The sequence below is a fragment of the Rhinolophus sinicus genome, linkage group LG14 (assembly GCF_036562045.2).
Source record: "Rhinolophus sinicus isolate RSC01 linkage group LG14, ASM3656204v1, whole genome shotgun sequence".
Lineage (NCBI taxonomy): Eukaryota > Metazoa > Chordata > Mammalia > Chiroptera > Rhinolophidae > Rhinolophus > Rhinolophus sinicus.
In genome coordinates, this window is record NC_133763.1 from 2,710,631 (window position 1) to 2,727,676 (window position 17,046).

Consider the following 17,046-nt stretch of genomic DNA (forward strand, 5'->3'; position numbering starts at 1 on the left):
GAGAAGCCACCACGATGTGAGCACTGAACCTCCATAACTGACGACTCTCACGTCCCCGGTACAACCATTAGGGCTCAAGCCTTATTTCCTGATTCTACTATCAAAATGGTGGCCAAGTCCAGAGAACATATTTTTTCCTATGAAGAGTAGTTTACCATGCACAAAAGCTTTACATACATATCCTTTCAACATTTAGACCTCAGCTCAACTGTTGTCTCTTCAGATAAACCACCCATGATGCCCCTATCTCAAGGTGCCCGCCCATTCTGAATCATTCTCTCTGCTTCACCTGCTTGGCTGAACGAAGGGCCCCCACCCAACCTGTCCGTGACCTAATCCCAAGACTCTGTGAATGTTACTTTACTTGGAGAAAGGGACTTGAAAGATGAGATTAAGGTCAGGATTTTGAGCTAGGAGGTTATCCTGTATTATCCAGGTGGACCCCGGATATAATCACAGGGGTTTTTGCAAGAGGGAGGCAAGACATTCAAAATCAGTACTTGGAGATATAATGATGGAAGCAAGAGACGGGAGTGATGCAAGGAGGGGGCCGTGAGCTACGGGAGGCAGGTGACCTCTAGAAGTCGAGAAAGGCAGGGACACACACATGCCCCCGATGCCTCCAGAAATGACACAGTCCGACCACCATTTTGCCGCTGACCTCTAGACCTGCAAGACGATAAATGTGTGCTGCTTTCAGCCACTAAGAGCCAAAGAAAGGTCACACTCCTGATCGAGGACGCGGACACACTTCATTTTCATGTTCTGCCTGACACTTACCCCCATCTGAACCTGCCTCATTTCTGATCAATACAAGAGAAGCGGCCGGCACAGGTGGGGGCGATTACAGGGTCTAGATTCTCTGGACACAGGTGACATGTCCCAGGTGACTCCCGACCCGAACCTGACCTATCAGAGAATGTGTCTGGGATTTTCACTCCGGTGGTAGATCTAAATTCTAAAGCTTTGAAGACGGTCTCTCTCATACGCCATATGGTGAAAACCTACTGTGGGAAGAGATAAAACACAGAGAGTTCTGGCACGTTCTAGACATTCATGACGCTTTGCTTTTGAATCCTCTCTTCCATAATGTAGGAATCGCTCAAGTATCAATCATGCCTATGCTCCTTTGATTGGATTTCCATGACTTACTGACAAGCAATTCCTGAATTACACACAAAATATCAAGACCAAAGGAACAGTCAGCCCCTCATAGTATCAGCAAGTTTTATTAATATCGGGTGTGAGGTTTTGTTTTTCATGGTTTTGAAACTGCTCTGGTGTTCAAAAAAGAAATCTTAGTTATAAAATCTTGTGCTTTTAGTTTTACCTTAGAGAATAAAAATGCAATTCTTTCTCCTCGGCGACTTGATCAAATATTACCTAAGAGTGAGCGATCTGAGTTTCACTGTCCCATGTAGGATTTTGCAAAGTACTTAGTACAGAATATTTCTGAAGTTAACTGAGAGAAAACATCAGTGCATTTTCTCTCCCAATTCTTATATTTTAATAATACTCATATTAAGTGACAAAGCATAAAATGATAAATAAAATAGGACTAAAATTATTATGGGGAAGAAAGGGAAGGCCTTTTGCTCAGACTTGGAACGTGTATCAATGCTTGTGAACTAAGACACATACATGCACCCCCACCGATGCTACCACCACATTTAAGTACTAAGGTTTTCTTAAAAGTTCACATTTCGTTTTTATATTTGGGTAAAAATGTCATTTTTGGTATGTGATCATGACCCTGGATTTGAGGGGCTTTGCAACAGCTTGATGGGAAAAACATGTCTCTTGCCAATGAACTAATCAAAAAGTAGGTCTGAGTTTAGAATGAGAAAGGAGAAGGGAATTAAAGGACAGTAGACAAAAATATTTCTCTTTTATGGTTCCTTGTTCCTAGTTTTCTTATGTCTTTATCAGACTGACGATCAAGAAAAGACTAAAAACGTACATGGCGCAAGACACTTAAGCTATTTTGATAACCCTCTAGCTCTCATTCCCTTCCACCAAACAAAACAAACCTCCTGTCTTGAATGGGGATATGATGACTCATTTCTATTGAACGTGATGCAGCAGAGGCAACAAGGTTTACTTCTGAGATTAGTAACGGAGCGACAGTGGCTTCCGTACGAATGTCCTTTCTTGCTGAGGGAAGCCAGCCACCATATTGGGAGCTGCCGTCTGGAGAACCCACTGGGCAACTACCTGGCCTGAACAATGCAAATTCACCTGAGCAAGCTGCAAATGTGCTAGACTGCATCGATCCAGCAAGTGCATGTCACTGTTTCTGTGTGCCTCCGTCCACATCTGTATCTAAGCCTCTATCATCTGCCCGGTGGGCCCTGGAAAAGACCATCCCCACTGTGCAATGAACTGAGCAAGCCACTGGCACCTGACACCAGGAAACATCAACCTCACCTAATGAACTGCCCTAGTTCTGTGTCTGTCAAGCAATTTTCTGATTATGATGTAGCTTACGACCCATTCATACAGACTGAAATTCTGTTTTCTTTTTTATTTCCCAGGATACCCCAATATAGCGCCATGATAATTTATAAATGGAATTGTCATTCTCCTTGCTGTGCAGTTCTGGCTACAGCAGTAAATAAACTAATTGTGCGCAGACTAGTCTTCTAGCCCGTGTCGCAATGCGATTGCTCATTTTGCTGATGAAACCAGGTTTCCCTCAGCCAGATGTTGCATCACGGAACATCTGCCAAGTTAATGAACGTCCCTCTGAAGGCTTATAGGTAGTGGCCTCCTGCCGTCTCTCCAGATGGATGCTCCTGCCTTCAGCATCTCTCCTTTATACGTACACCTCCCCACTGATAATACTAGAAAATGACCCTAAAATCTCACTTTGGGGGTAGCCTACTAATTCTTAACAGCTCTACTCAGTTAATATGCAGCGTAATAAAATCCACCTATATTAGGTGCACAATTTGATTTTAGGGCATGTGTGTAGGTGTCCAACCATCACCATAATACAGATTTAAAATGCTTTCTTCATCCCCAAAGTGGCCTTGGGCTCATTTACAGGCCATTCCCACACCCACCCCAGCCCCAGACAACCACAGGTCTACTTCCTGCCTCTCCAGCTGTGCCTTTCCTAGAACGTCAGTATAAGTGACATAACATGATACGTGGTCTCTTGGAGCTGGCTTCTTTTAGTTAGAGTAGTGTTTTTGAGATTCATTCATGTATCAGTCATTCAGTTTATTACTGGGTAGTATTCCATTATTTACCCAAAGGAGTTGAAAGCTTACATCCTCACAGAAACCTGCACATGGATGTTTATCGTAGTTTATTCATACTAATTGCCAGAACTTGTGAACAACCAAGATGCCTTTCAGAAGGTGATGGATAAACTGTGGTCCATCCAGACAGTGGCATGTCATTCAGCCTTAAAAAGAAGTGAGCTGTCAAGTCATGAAAAGACATGGAGGAAACTTAGATGCATATGACTAAGTGAGAGAAGCCAATCTGAAAAGTCTGCACACCGTATGCTTCCAACTCTGTGACATTCTGGAAAAGGCAGAACTGTGGAGACAATAAACAGACCAGTTTTTGTCAGGGGAGGAACAGGCAGGTCACAGAGGGTTTTCAGGGCCGTGAAATGACTCTGTACAATTTATGATGGTGGATACACGTCATACTTCTTTACAAACCTGTAGAATGTACATCAAGTCTGAGCCCCATGGTAAACTAGGAACTTTGGGTGACAGTGATATATCCATATAGGTCCATGTTTGATTTGAAAACAAAGTACAATCTGGTCAGTGAGGTGGACAGTGGGAAAGGCTGTGCTGTGTTGGGGTAGGAGGCATATGGGAAATCACTGCACCTTCCTCTCAGGTTCACTGTCAGCCTAAAACTGCTGTCAACATTAAATCTTTAAAAAACTTCTTTATATAGTTTGGAATATAAGTCCCTTATCAGATACATGTTTTGAAAATATTTTCTTCCCCTCTCTAGCTTGTCTTTTTATTTTCTTGTCTCTTGAAGAGCAAACATTTTAAATTTTGGTAAAGTTCAATTTATCATTTTTTAATTTTGTCACACTAGAAAATTGTTGCCTAATCCCTTGGTTACAAGGATTCTCTCTGTTTTCTTTCAGAAGTTTCATAATTTTCCTTTTTACAAGTATATCTTTTAAATGCTACTGTAAACGAGATTCTTAATGATTTTTAATGTTATTTCTGGATTGTTTGTTTCTAGTTTCAGATATACTCATAGGTCTATGTGTGTGTATTCTGTGATCTAGTCTGACATAAATGTTTTTAATAGAAAGATACAACTGTTTGAACACAAATACAGCATACAAAAAAAGACAAAATTAAACACACTTATCTTTAATCATGCAAATCTACAGCAAAAAAAATGGATTTCTTGTAACATTACAAGAAAAAAAACTATGTAATTTGAAAAACAAAATTGAGTAAGGAAAGCTGTAAGGGAGAAAGGAGAGTGTCCCCAATCACACTGTGGGTTAATGGCAGTGTCTGCGAGGTCAGCTCCCTGAGACTGTTCACGCCGGCGTGGGAGTCCCTCACCGACCACCACGTTCTTCCTTCACTGTAATTTCTTAGAGTCAGCCAGGAAGAGTGACTTTTAAATTTAAACATGTTGAATTTCCTATCTTCAAAGCTTTAAGAAATGTGCAAGGAATTTCTTCTACTTTCCCATTTTAAAAACTAATAATTAAGAATAAAAAGTGTCGAATGTGACCGTCTATATGAATATTTTAGTAGTACAGCGTCATCCTAAGGCCAGTACATCACATATTTTATAGAAAGATATGTAAAATGATACACACACACCTGCACACACCTGCACACACGCGCAGACTTCATGTCACGTGTCGTCGGCTGAAAACTCCTAACGTCGCCCTCTTACTGCTCTTCAGGGCTGGTGTCCTCTCCTTTCTCCTCCGAACAATTATTTTAAAGACTTACGCTTTCACATGTTACCCTTTATTTTTTAAAATTTGAAATCTTAACCTCTATCCAATCTCTGTTTGCTTTCGTCTTGTGTGAGCCACGCAAACCCTTTCCAAGAGCATCTCTGACCCCTGTTGTTTCGGGATGGGTTCCCACGTCCCCACTCCCACTGCCTGTCCTTTGTGCCACTTCCTCCTCCCCAGAGAGTGACCCTCTCCTGCAGATGGTCACCAGGCAAATCAGAGAGGAGGTCTTGCGATGTGCAGCCGAGCAGACAGCCTGCTCTCCTGACGAGGTAAGAGCTGGGCTGTCATGCTTCGGGCCTTCACTGGGAGTGGCCAGCCCTGCCTTCACGGACTGTCACTGTCACACAATAAAGGCCAGTGTCAGCCTGCGGTCTGCTGTCAACACAGTGGGATATGGAAAAACGGTGACGTGCTGGTTATGACGAAGGCAACTTCACAGCACATTACACAACGCAAAACTCATTTACTTGCATCCTTACCCTCAAGAACGTCTGGAAATGACCAAGATAAACATTTCTGCTGTAATTTAAAAAGGTCATTGATCAAGAAAGTGTGCTTCAATTAAATGCCCACATTATTATTTTCTTTATAGTTTTCCAGCAATATACCTGGACATGTATTTCTATGATTCAAGTATTAAGACCTAGTTCTCCCAGCAAATATTTACAAAAATTGGGGAAAATAAATATAGAGTTGACTCACAAGCACTCAGAATTGATGGTCTTTCTTAAAATAATAATTAAGTTGTCGGCACACATTAAATATGTTACTGAAATCCCTTTTATACTGTTACTCAGCCATTGCTAATCAGTCTGAACTATTAATTCCACATAATGAGCTATATTTTCCTGTCCTCGATAACATGTGGTTTCTAATTCCTACAGAACTGAGATAACAGAATTGAAATGGAAAGGATGGAAATTCAAAACAAGTAGTTTTAATTCAGACCACAATTACATAAGACATGTCACAAGATGAGGTCATGCAAAAGCGACTGAAGAATACAGCTGCCTCTGACTCCATCTGTATCACGACAGGAGACCTGCAACCCCACCTCTGTTGGTCCCTGCCTGCAAGACCTCTGCTGAATAAGCCACTGCTTACCAAAGCTTGCACCATGCTGTGGCAGGAGTGGCTGCCAGCCATACGTTTCAAATTAATTGATCTTTAATTGACCTGCATTCACCACTATGCTCCCAGTCTCACCATGCAGCAGTCGTCTTTCCCTTACAGAGTATGAATGACGTCTTGCTCTGGAAAGAGCGAAGCATTTAGAGGAAGAGTTACCAAGTCACAGTCATCACCAGGGAAGCAGTGGGGTTGGCGGTTTCTTCCATTTGCCAATGCAATGCGACTCCACCATGTATGCCCAGCGCTAATTACTGGGTACTGTTTCATCTTCTGGATTTTTGTGCGTAGTAGTGAGAGTGTTTTAAGGACTTTTTAAAATGTCCCTAATTTAACTCTGTATGCTGACAGATTGCTTAACACTCAAGCCGTTCTTTTCCCTTCTGTGTTAATATGCTGCTCCTGCCTTACGAGAACGTCCATGCCAAAGCCACTGGGGGACATTCCCTGAGATGTGAGACAGCAAAGGACCCATCCCGTTTGTCCTCTCCTGGAGAAAGCTATGGCACATGACTGCTAGTGACAGTTTGCTACACTATTGCTCGGGTGGACTGGACAGAATGACCCACAGTGAAAGGAGTCCTGAGATGGCTTCTCTTCTGGATGTTTACTTCCTGTTTGCTTCTGCGGGTCCCAGGCGTATCCTGTCCTTCACTCTGGGGCCCCCATGGCCTGCAGTCAGACTGAATCAGACTGCACATTCACGCAGGGCCCAACTAGGGGCTGAAATGTCCCCCAGAATCCCTTTTACCTACTCTGAGCCTGTTCCAAGCCTCCTTCACTGGGGGCCCCGGCTTTATGAAGGAGGCTCAGCTTTCTGTTCCTGCCTCATGTAAGCCCATCACTTGTCCCCCTCCGGGCATTAAGCCAATGCACCCTGGGACACAGCATCACCCTCGCTTACTGTTCTGCCTGCGGTTTCCCGTAGCCCTTCTTGCACCTGGAGATTTCCTGTTTTTCCTTTGGAGCTTAGTTCTGTATTATGCGTTTCTATGTGTTAGGATGTGAAAGACTCACATACTACGCACACTGAACCTTGGGTGACGGATTGCTTTTAAGAGTGACGCCTCGTATGGAGGTGCTTATGATTGTAAGTATATGGTATGGCTGAAAAGGGCAGACGATGGCCGGCCTTCTAAGTAGCCGCTATAAATAAATGAAATGTCACCAGTTTATGATGACAGCTATTTGAAGAAACCCTCATGGTTATTTGTCTCCTAGAGTGCGAATGTCCTGAAGCATTTCCTAAAAAAGACGGACTCCTTTTCTGATCACTTCATTTCATGTAGGATTAGCCGTATGGTTCACAGTCACGGCTTAAGTTATTCTCAGGGATCCTCACAGTTTTCCCTCTAATCCTCCCTCGAAACCATCCTGCCTTTTATCCATGTTTTAACGACCTGAAAAGATGGCGCATTTGAGCCTGGTAACAAGCCTCTAGTAAAACAAATCAGCAGCAGGGTAGCCTACCACCCGATACGAACCTGAAATAGCCAGCATTCTCGGAGCTCTCTCTGCTCTGAGTTCAACTGCAGCAATGGTGTTTACATAAACCCTGGTGACAAACAGGCTCTCAACTGTTGAGCCTGAACTGGGCTATTTGGGGCCAATTAGGTGTATTATAGGGTGTTCTGGATCCAGCGCAAAGATGGCCGTGAGCATGCAAGGAACAATCGTTGTTTTGGCTGCAGGGTTCTGGGGCTGCCTTGTTGCTAACAGATATGTTTACACGGCACTGTAGAGATGAGAAAAAGAATGGAACATAGGCAAGATGTGGGTGTCCACAGGAACGCCTGATTCATAGTAAATGCCAGTAAATGCTATCTGAGTAAGAGCTCTGGGCGAGCGTCTCTGGAGATACAAGAAAAAATCAGGAACGGTGGCTACCTTCGGGGATCTTATCATTTGGTTAAGGAGGTGTGACAAAAAGTAGGTTAGAACTAAAACATGATATACAAGTTAGATAAGAGTGGAGGACTGAGAGATAACTAAGTCCCTCTGATTAATCACCAACACATGCTTTAGATATGACAGGCTTCACTCAAGGGTTCAGGAAATGTGAGGAAACAGAGCTCAAAGGATTTAGAACTAGAGCTGGATATCGTGCAGGAAGCTCAGGGAAAGAGTCGAACGGGCCCTGCCACTCATGGATGAGCATGGGCGAGTTTGTCTTTCCTGTGTGGAAGACGGAAGGGATGGATGCTGCTGCTTCGCCTTTATCAGCACGCCCGAGATCCCTGTGGGCTCCCGCGTGAGACCCGGCAGATCCACGCTGAGTGGGCGACTACGGGCACATCTGCTGCTTCCGGCCCCTGCTTACGCGCACTCTCACTACAAGTCCCCACACACTGATTAGGGCAACGGGGTGCCCTCTGTTCTCAGTGCCACCTGTAAGGACTGGCATTTACCTACTGAGGCTGCAATTTGATTTCACCAGGAACTCTCAACCTCCAGCCCTGGGAAAGCCATGCAACACAAAGGGTCAAAACACCGCTTGCGGGAAGGCCAGCCTGAGCTGGCTGACCCAGCTTTGAAGTCTGGAGTAGTCTGATATTTACAGATTGTAGTTCTCTGGATTACAGATGAAAGTGATATTGGAAAAATCCTAGTATTATCTGACGGTGCATTTGGTAGGGAGGGAAGGAAATCTGCTGTCACTGGTCTTGTTCTCCTGGAGCTCGGACGTGTCCTTTCCACTGTTGTTACAAGAATAGCAGCACAGGCTCTTCCAGAGGCAAAGCCTTTCCTGGTTTGAGAGGCGCTCAACAAAAAGGCCTAGGGCTTGAGCAGGCACAGAGTGCCAGGGTGCACACTGAAGGTGAGAGGACTGCGGCGGGCAAACACCCTGGCAACACACCAAGGGGTATATGTACGGGGATTGGAGTGAGCCAAGTTGGCTGGTGAAGACGTTTCTGTAGGAACATAATGGGGCACGAGGCATGATAAATGGAAGCTGGAACTGGGCGGCAGAGCCTTGAAAGCTGTACTCCCCAGGAGCCTATCAACGTCAGGGAACCATTTCAAGTTCTGAAAGGATTGTTGCGGGGTTCTATCTGGGTGAGACTAGATGGAAAGGATGAGGGAGTGGGGCCTCACGCAGCTGGCAATGAAGACACATCATCAGGCCAGGGTTAGGACTGCAGGCAAGAGAAAGGGAGAAAAGACTGAACACGGGAGCTGGCACTGCTCAGAGACAGAACCAGTACTGACAGGTGCTGGCAGAGGGCTGGCTCACCAGGGAAGAGGTGGTACCTATGAAAACCAATCGCAGCGCTAACATCAGCTACTGAACCATCAACTGACTGACGAAGCCACCAAGACCCGCAAACTGAAGACACCAGGAACAGAAACAATGGAGACTTTCTTCCTATAGAAGGACACTGGCCTGGGACAAGACACCCATCCCGAGTGCAATTTCTCCCAGTGCTTTCATACAGGGGGTCTTGGCCTTATTGGTTATCCTCCCACCTTGCTGTCTTTTTCCTTCTCCCTTTTGGGTCCAGTTTCCTCATTCTGGAGTCTCCACATTAAACCACTTAAACCTGCTTTGTTGATGACTACTCCTGCTCAGGTTCTATCGCAGCTCGTTGGGTTTTAAGCAAAGCAGACTCCCTTAAACGAGCTACAGGAAAAAGAGGTCTGTTGGAAGAACACAGTGGGAACCGGGACCGGGACAGACCCCTCTGCCCACCCCCGCATCCAGGACTGGGAGGTCTCTGCTGTTATCTGCATACCTGCCTCAATCGTCCCTCCCTCCTGACAACCAGCGCCTGGTGGCACCTCGTTTCCTGCTCTCCATGACGTCATCTTGCACCTGGACCATCATGGACCTCAGCTCGGACTTATCTCCTCCTGACGTTTCAGCCAAGCTTACATCTCAAATGACAAACATTTTTTCCTGCCCGTATTTACCAGTACAAAGGCCAGAGAAAGACACAGAGAGGATTTAGCTGGCCAAGTCTGTTTCTGAGCCAGGACAGGTTACGTGTCCCTGTGTGACCTAGAGTCTGTAGACCCCTGGCTGGCCTGGGGGTTGGATGCCTGTGGGTCAGGCCTCACTCTTGTTGCAGAGCTGCAAAAAGGGGTGAGGTGGTGTTCCCAAACATACCTTCACTGCGTTAGTCCATGCAGCTGTCACAAGCTACCACAAACTCACTGGTTATGTCACACCACTTACGTTAGAGCTCCTCCTGTACCAGAACTCTCATACAGGTCTCTCAGGGCCAACAATAAGGTGTCACGTGGCTGGGTCCCTTCCCAGAGACTCTACAGGACCCACTCTCCAGCTCATTCAGGCTGTTGACAATTTATTTCCATGTGATTGAAGATCTGAGGTCCCTGTCCCTTCCAGGCTGTCAGCTGAGGACTGATTCCAGTGTTTAGAAGCCACCCACATGCCTTGCCTCTTGGCCCCTTCCTCCAGGTTCAAAGCCAGTCATGGCAGGTCAAGTCTCCCTCGTAGTTTGAATCTTTCCTCCTTTTGTCAAAGCGCTTCTCTCTGACCATCGTCAGAAAAATGACCTGCTTCTACGGACTCGTGTGACTAGTTTGGGCCCATCTGCAGAGTCCAAAACTACTTCTGCATGTCAAGGTTTACGCCCCTAAACATATGTTCAAAGTCCCTTCTGTGGGTAAGGTGACAGTCACAGGTTCTGAGGATTGGCAGGAGACAACGTTAGAGCACTGCTATTCCCTGCTATTCCACCCACCACGGCCCCCTCCGTATCAGAGCCTCAGAGAAAGCTGCTTTCCTTTAGGGGAGAAGAGGTAGGAAAGGACACGCTTTACAGACACATCGCGTGTGTGACAGCAGTTCGGCTCATGGCATTCCCCCGCCCCCATCCCAGAACCCCCCCCTTTCAATCCTCTAAATCCACCTGTAGTCTGATCTCCTTCAGAACAACCTGAGCACATCCTTTCTCAAACACGCGTTAAACTCACAAGCAATGCCACAGTTTCCCCTGTATTATTTAAATTAATGTATTCATTCCTTCACTCATTCAGCCATTATTCTGAGGTGTTGGAAAAGGGACTCCCAAAGGTGGAACAGCACAGCGGTAAATAAGAATGGACACCATTTAACTTCAAGGTCAAACTGCAGGAGGATTTACTTTGTCTCCTCAACTAAAATGCTGGCCAGCGTCATGAAGGAAGAATCATACCTTTGGTGCCTCAGCAAAAGGTGAAAACCAAGGCACCAACACAGAATCTGAATGGCCAATTACCAAAGACAACTCGTCCGCCCTCAGCACCAAAGTGATCTATTAATCTTTAATTGACAACTACACACATGAAACTAGGGATCTGAATTGCCTGTGGAATGGGAGAAGTGGCGTTATGCACAACACAGATTTCTTATAGACATCATCTCATTTTGATAAAGTACCCTGTCAGTTCATGCTTATGTAAAATTAATAGAACCTTGCTATTTCTTAATATTACAACTCTTCTGTCCTGTAAATCAATATATTTACTCTTGTCCATGGGAAGTTTCCTGTCAAAATACTTCAGGAATGATTGACAATTGTCCTATGGTTAAGAAGAATGAATTGAAAACTTAGAGGTAAGTCAATAGACGAGTCCTAGGCATTTGAATATGAAAGATAAGCATTTAATACAAGAGGCCAACGTGGAATTAAAACTTGTAAGACCCAAATTTCACACTTTTTTGTGTGATTAAAAACAGCTCATCTTTAAAGTAATTTGTGGTTCATCAAAATACAGTTGGGGACCCTCAACGCAGTTCAATAGTAAGACAAATTTGTTGTTGAAGCAGTAAATAAGTTGCTTCTGAACAAGTGGCTTTCAATCTGATTTTACCAAGCAGTTAGAGGCATATTTAAACTGTAATCAACTACATACTCATATAAATACAGAAAACTGAAACAAAGCTTTTACGAAACATCTATTCTTTTTCTGTGCCTATACACTCTATTTTCTATTTAATCGATTTTACTCAATTCTATTCCACTGTTTTAAAAATGCTGAGTTTAACCTAAAAAAACACACTGATTTGATGACCCATTAATAGATCACCAATAGGTTGGAAAACTATAGTTCTAGAACATTCTATTAAATTCACTTAAGAACTTAGAAACTTTTTCTCATTATGAATTCAAAAATCTATAAAAATAATTTATGGTAGTTACTTCACAGAACAGGATAAGATGATTTGTTTAATTATATTTAAATGTATGCCTTTTCATTCTAAATCATAGTTATAGGAGCAAATAAACTATAGTTTTATTTACTTTTTATTTATAGAATTGCTCAAGAATCAGATTCAGACATTGTTCAATATTTATTATTTTGTGTCTGTCACCTGGAAAATAAATTATAAAAAAATTGATACACACTTTAAAAGACTGTTTTCAGTTTAGATTTGTAAATACTCTCTGCTCGTAAGTAAACTGGGAATATCGTTTTGAGTCTCCAGTGTGAATCAGAACATTCTTATGCATATAAAAGCCTCCATTACAAAAGTACACTACATGTTTCAACTAGTGAAATAACACAGTTGATGAAATGAAATGTAAAATCAGAAGCCGAGGCTTGAAACACTGGAATTAATAACATGTACAAACAGAAGACCTTATCAAAAACTTTTGATCTGGAACCACGACTTCTACAGTCACGGGTGTCATGCAAATTTCTATCAATAGAAAAGAACTGACTTTACTGCCGTGGAAATATTCTAAGTATGTTAGTGATGAAATAGAAAGATTTCTAAAATATAGCTTTAAGTTTACTAAATGATGACATAAAATCTCCTGCTTTATTATGTGAAATCTATTTCCAGTCAATTAATTTATAAACATATATTGATTTTATTTTTTAAACTTACAAAAACCTGAACTGATGCAATGAACTGTGAAAAAGCAATCTATATAACTTAAAATCACTAAGATGGTATCTTAATGCCATGTTATAGACAAAGCAGTAAAAAATATGTTAAGAATAAAATTTCCAAATATCAAATGCACAGAAAATTAAGGAGTTCATGTAGACTTCATGAAAGGAAAAAAAAAAAAAAAAGAAAAGAAAAGAAAGAAAAGGTCCAAACAATTTGGACTAATTGTAGAGCCACATTTTCAGGTTTCAAAATAGTACATAGAAAAAATTACACTTTCTGTTATTTACTGATCAGTAAGTGGTAAAGGAAACCAAGTATGACTCAGGATTTTGCTGAGATAACTTAGAAACAAGTCAGATATTTACTGAAGAATCTGATTTAAAATTCTGTTTAAAATTAATCCAATTCTATCTCAATAAAATTCAATAATCAATCAAAAAATGAAGCAATGCATTACAGTAATAATCAGTGAATGTATCGTGGTTACACAGAAGCTATTGGGACTGATCAATAGTTACACACAATTAAATTATCTTAAGGCAACGCAGTTACATAGTCAATATATGAATGATAAGAATTTGCGATCCCCAAATGATCATCTGCTGTATTTCCAAAAGTGTTTATCACACCCCAAAATTACAAAAAAAAAAAAAAAAAAAAAAAGCTAAACAGATGGAAAAAGCATCATCATAAATGACTGGATGAATGGTTACTCAGAAAGAATGGGGACTGTCAGGGCTTTTACTCGCTATAGAGGGAAGCGTCATCTGTATCACTTTTAGGTGATTGTGAATTTCACAGATGAGCAATTCCAGGGCTCACACCCCCGTCTGCATGTCACTATATTCCTGGCTGGTCACTGTAACAGGCTGCATGCAGTATGGTCGCCCCCCCACGGCCACCAGCCACCTGCCTTGCTACCCTTTTCACGGTTCCCACCACCAAGGGGTGCAGTCAGTTCTGCACCCCTTTCGTCTGCGCTGGCCTGTGAGCTGCTCTGACCAACGCAATGAAGCCACTATTTCTTCCATGGGCAGTGCCATTCCTGGACTTCCTCGGAGCCCACGGACCACCCTGCAGGCCCCACACGGGAAAACCAAGGGTCCAGACTGAAAGCCCAGCCCCACCACCAGCCGAATGCAGCTCAGTGAGTGGTCACAACAGGGACCAGCAGAGGGACAGTCAACACACAGAATCACGACGAAACAGAACTGCTATTGTATGAAGCCACTAGCTTTTCGGGTGGCTGGTTACACAGGAACAGGGAACTGAAATGACCACTTTACATTCCTCATACAGCCACAACCTCTCATCAGGAAAAATATAACTTTCAGCACAGCCCTTCTTGGTAGCCACCACACTAAGAACCCAGAGAGAACCTCACAAAATGAAATGCATAACACGTAGGCATTGAATGCAACCTGGAAAGACTCCTGTCCACGTCTAGCCTTCCCAGGGAAGCTAGATGCGGCCAGGAGCGTCTGCCAGATCCGATCACCCACCTGCACCAGCCCGGGCTCCCGCCTTGGGGTCCTGCCACGGGGCACAGTGTGTGTGCTCAAAGTCACACTTTGTCCCCGCCCAGACCTTTGCAACACGTGGTGTGTTGTCACTGCTTCCCCTGCACTGTTTCATGTTCCAGGTCTTTCAGTTTGTGTCCTAGCTGTTCAAAATCATGCTGTAAATACCCTGTTTCCCCGAAAATAAACCTAGCCCAACAATCAGCTCTAATGCGTCTTTTGGAGCAAAGACTAATATAAGACTCAGTCTTATATTTTGTATTATATTATGTTATATTATATTATATTATATTCGGTCTTACAGTAAAATAAGACCAGGTCTTATATTAATTTTTGCTCCAAAAGACACATTAGAGCTGATTGTCCAGCGAGGTCTTATTTTCGGGGAAACACAGTAGGACAGTGAAAAGTGGCCTGAGAAAGCCCAACAGTCGTTTGATCATTTGTAAAACATCCAGCAGGTATGGAAGGATAAGCAGGTCAAAGCATGGCTTCATGAGTAGTTGAATGACTATGTACCCACAATCTCCAAACCGGATCATTTCAGATATTCTCTCTCTAAAAAAATAAAAACACAAAACCACCACGAGGATGATCGTCTGGCCTCACAGTTCCTGCTGACGGAGGGAGTCTCTCTGTTCAAGCTGCTAACGTCTTCATGCCTCATTTTGCTGAACAATTAGAGTGATAATACCTGTCCTACATCCATCACGGGAAAGTTGTGCAAATAAATGAGATAATATATGTGAAAGTACTTCTAAAGGCTACCCAGGAGGGCAGTTAATGACACGTGAGGAACATGTGAGTCAGAGGACACAGCAGTTGGAGGGGCGTTTAGAGGTCAGGCTGGGCGACCTCTCCTCCGTCTGCTGTCACCTCGTGCTTGACCTACGTTGTACAGGCAGGTCATTTCATTTGCAGACAGCGCTAATTATTAGTCATGAGCTTAAATCATCTGTGTCCTTGTCACTTCTGCCCTTTGGCCCTATTTCTTTCCCCCAGAGCACCAGGGGACATTTCTATTCTCTCTCTAGTGCAATTCAATACAAAAGCACATTGTCAGACATTGAACTTGGGCTTCAGACATGAATGGCGCATTAGTGAGATGAGTTCTGTGCTCTCACGTCCCTCCCAGACTAGTGGAGACCAGCACACGTGTCAATAAGTCAATGGCCCTTCAATGTGGTGAAACTATAAGGGTGGGACAGGGACACAAGGACACAAAGAGGGAATGGACACCCACCTGGAGCATCAGGCAGGTCCCCATGGACAAGGTGTTTCTAGAACTGAGTCTTGAAAGGCGATTATGAGAATAAGTTTCTGGGGAAATATAAAAAAAAGGAAATTTGTGGGGAAAGAGAAACAGTAACAACCCCTCAAATACTTGCAGGTAGCTAAGATGTTCCCAGTAGCCCCTTGGTGAACATTTCTTAAACAGGTTTTGCATAACTTTACATAATTTACACATTCACTCGTCACCCAGTCAGACTGGGATCACTTTTCTGAATGTGTAGAAGAATTAGGAAGGGGTGACAGAAACAATAAACCAATTCCCAGACACAGACTTTACAGAGAATGTCTTTTGTTGAGAGACTCCAATACTGCAACTCGTTTATTTGGGTGGGAGAGAGGAGGGCAGCAGAGTTTCAGAAGGAAGTAGCCACTTGTGTACAGAAAAAATACCTACTCTACCTTCACACTAAGCCTCATAAAGCCTGGCTTTGCCATCCTTTCTGTATTTAATATTTCAACCTAAAGGTAAAATTCAATAATTATTCTTCTAAATTTTCATTTGGTTTTTAGACACCAATTCAAGTCAAATGAAAGTAACTGAATTCTCATTTTTTGCATCTAGTACATTAATTAGGCTCATTTTGATGATATCTGAAATCCTGACACACCCGCCCACCTTCTACGTGCTCATCAAAATCACTGATTTCAAAAATAGTGAAAAACAGCCATAAGCAAATCACATCACGATTCTCCACCTTCTTGAAAATCCAGTAAATGACATTTGAGTCTATCTACCTCAGCTCCCATACGTGAGGCACCAAAGCAGCTGGTGATTTTCAAACCAATGTTTAACATCACTACCTATCCTCTAAGTTCCAGAACTGTATGTCTGGTTGCCTTGCAGAAATTTTACACAGATACCCAATGAGACCTCTAACCTCAATGTTCCAAAACATTTGTCCTCTAAACCTCCCCCCCGTCCCAGAGTCTATTCAATTTGTTAAAGGCAGCGTCATCCTATGAGTTACATCTAGAAATGATGATTCATTAAAAAATGTTTGTCACAAAATATGTTGGTCCCCAAATAATAAATGAGCTTCAAATATCCACAAACCTGTATCCTTAGCAAATATTTCCTCCTCTTTTAAATTTGGACTGGGGAAATCAAGCCAATGCAAACTCGGGAAACGCATCTGTCCAGACTGAAAGCTATGGAATCACACAGAGAAGTGATGCTTCGGGTATAACGTGAGGTATTACCTTCTGCCCTGACTCTCACCTAGCCAGCCAATAACTGACCACCAACCAGGCGTGATGTAATGTCTGACCTGGTATTG

General features: G+C 43.2%; 1 protein-coding gene across 16 annotated transcripts in view; it reads right to left on the reverse strand.

The window, feature by feature from the left end:
• Positions 1–17,046, reverse strand: part of RALYL (RALY RNA binding protein like) — an 846,180-nt gene that overhangs the window by 421,854 nt on the left and 407,280 nt on the right. For 3 of the 16 annotated variants that reach the window (XM_074318480.1, XM_074318482.1, XM_074318481.1), the window contains one exon: positions 15,720–15,796. The exons of the other annotated variants lie outside the window; for them this stretch is intronic. The gene's annotated coding sequence lies outside the window, so the exon portion shown is untranslated. The remainder of the gene's footprint in view (positions 1–15,719; positions 15,797–17,046) is intronic. 16 annotated transcript variants of the gene reach the window in all.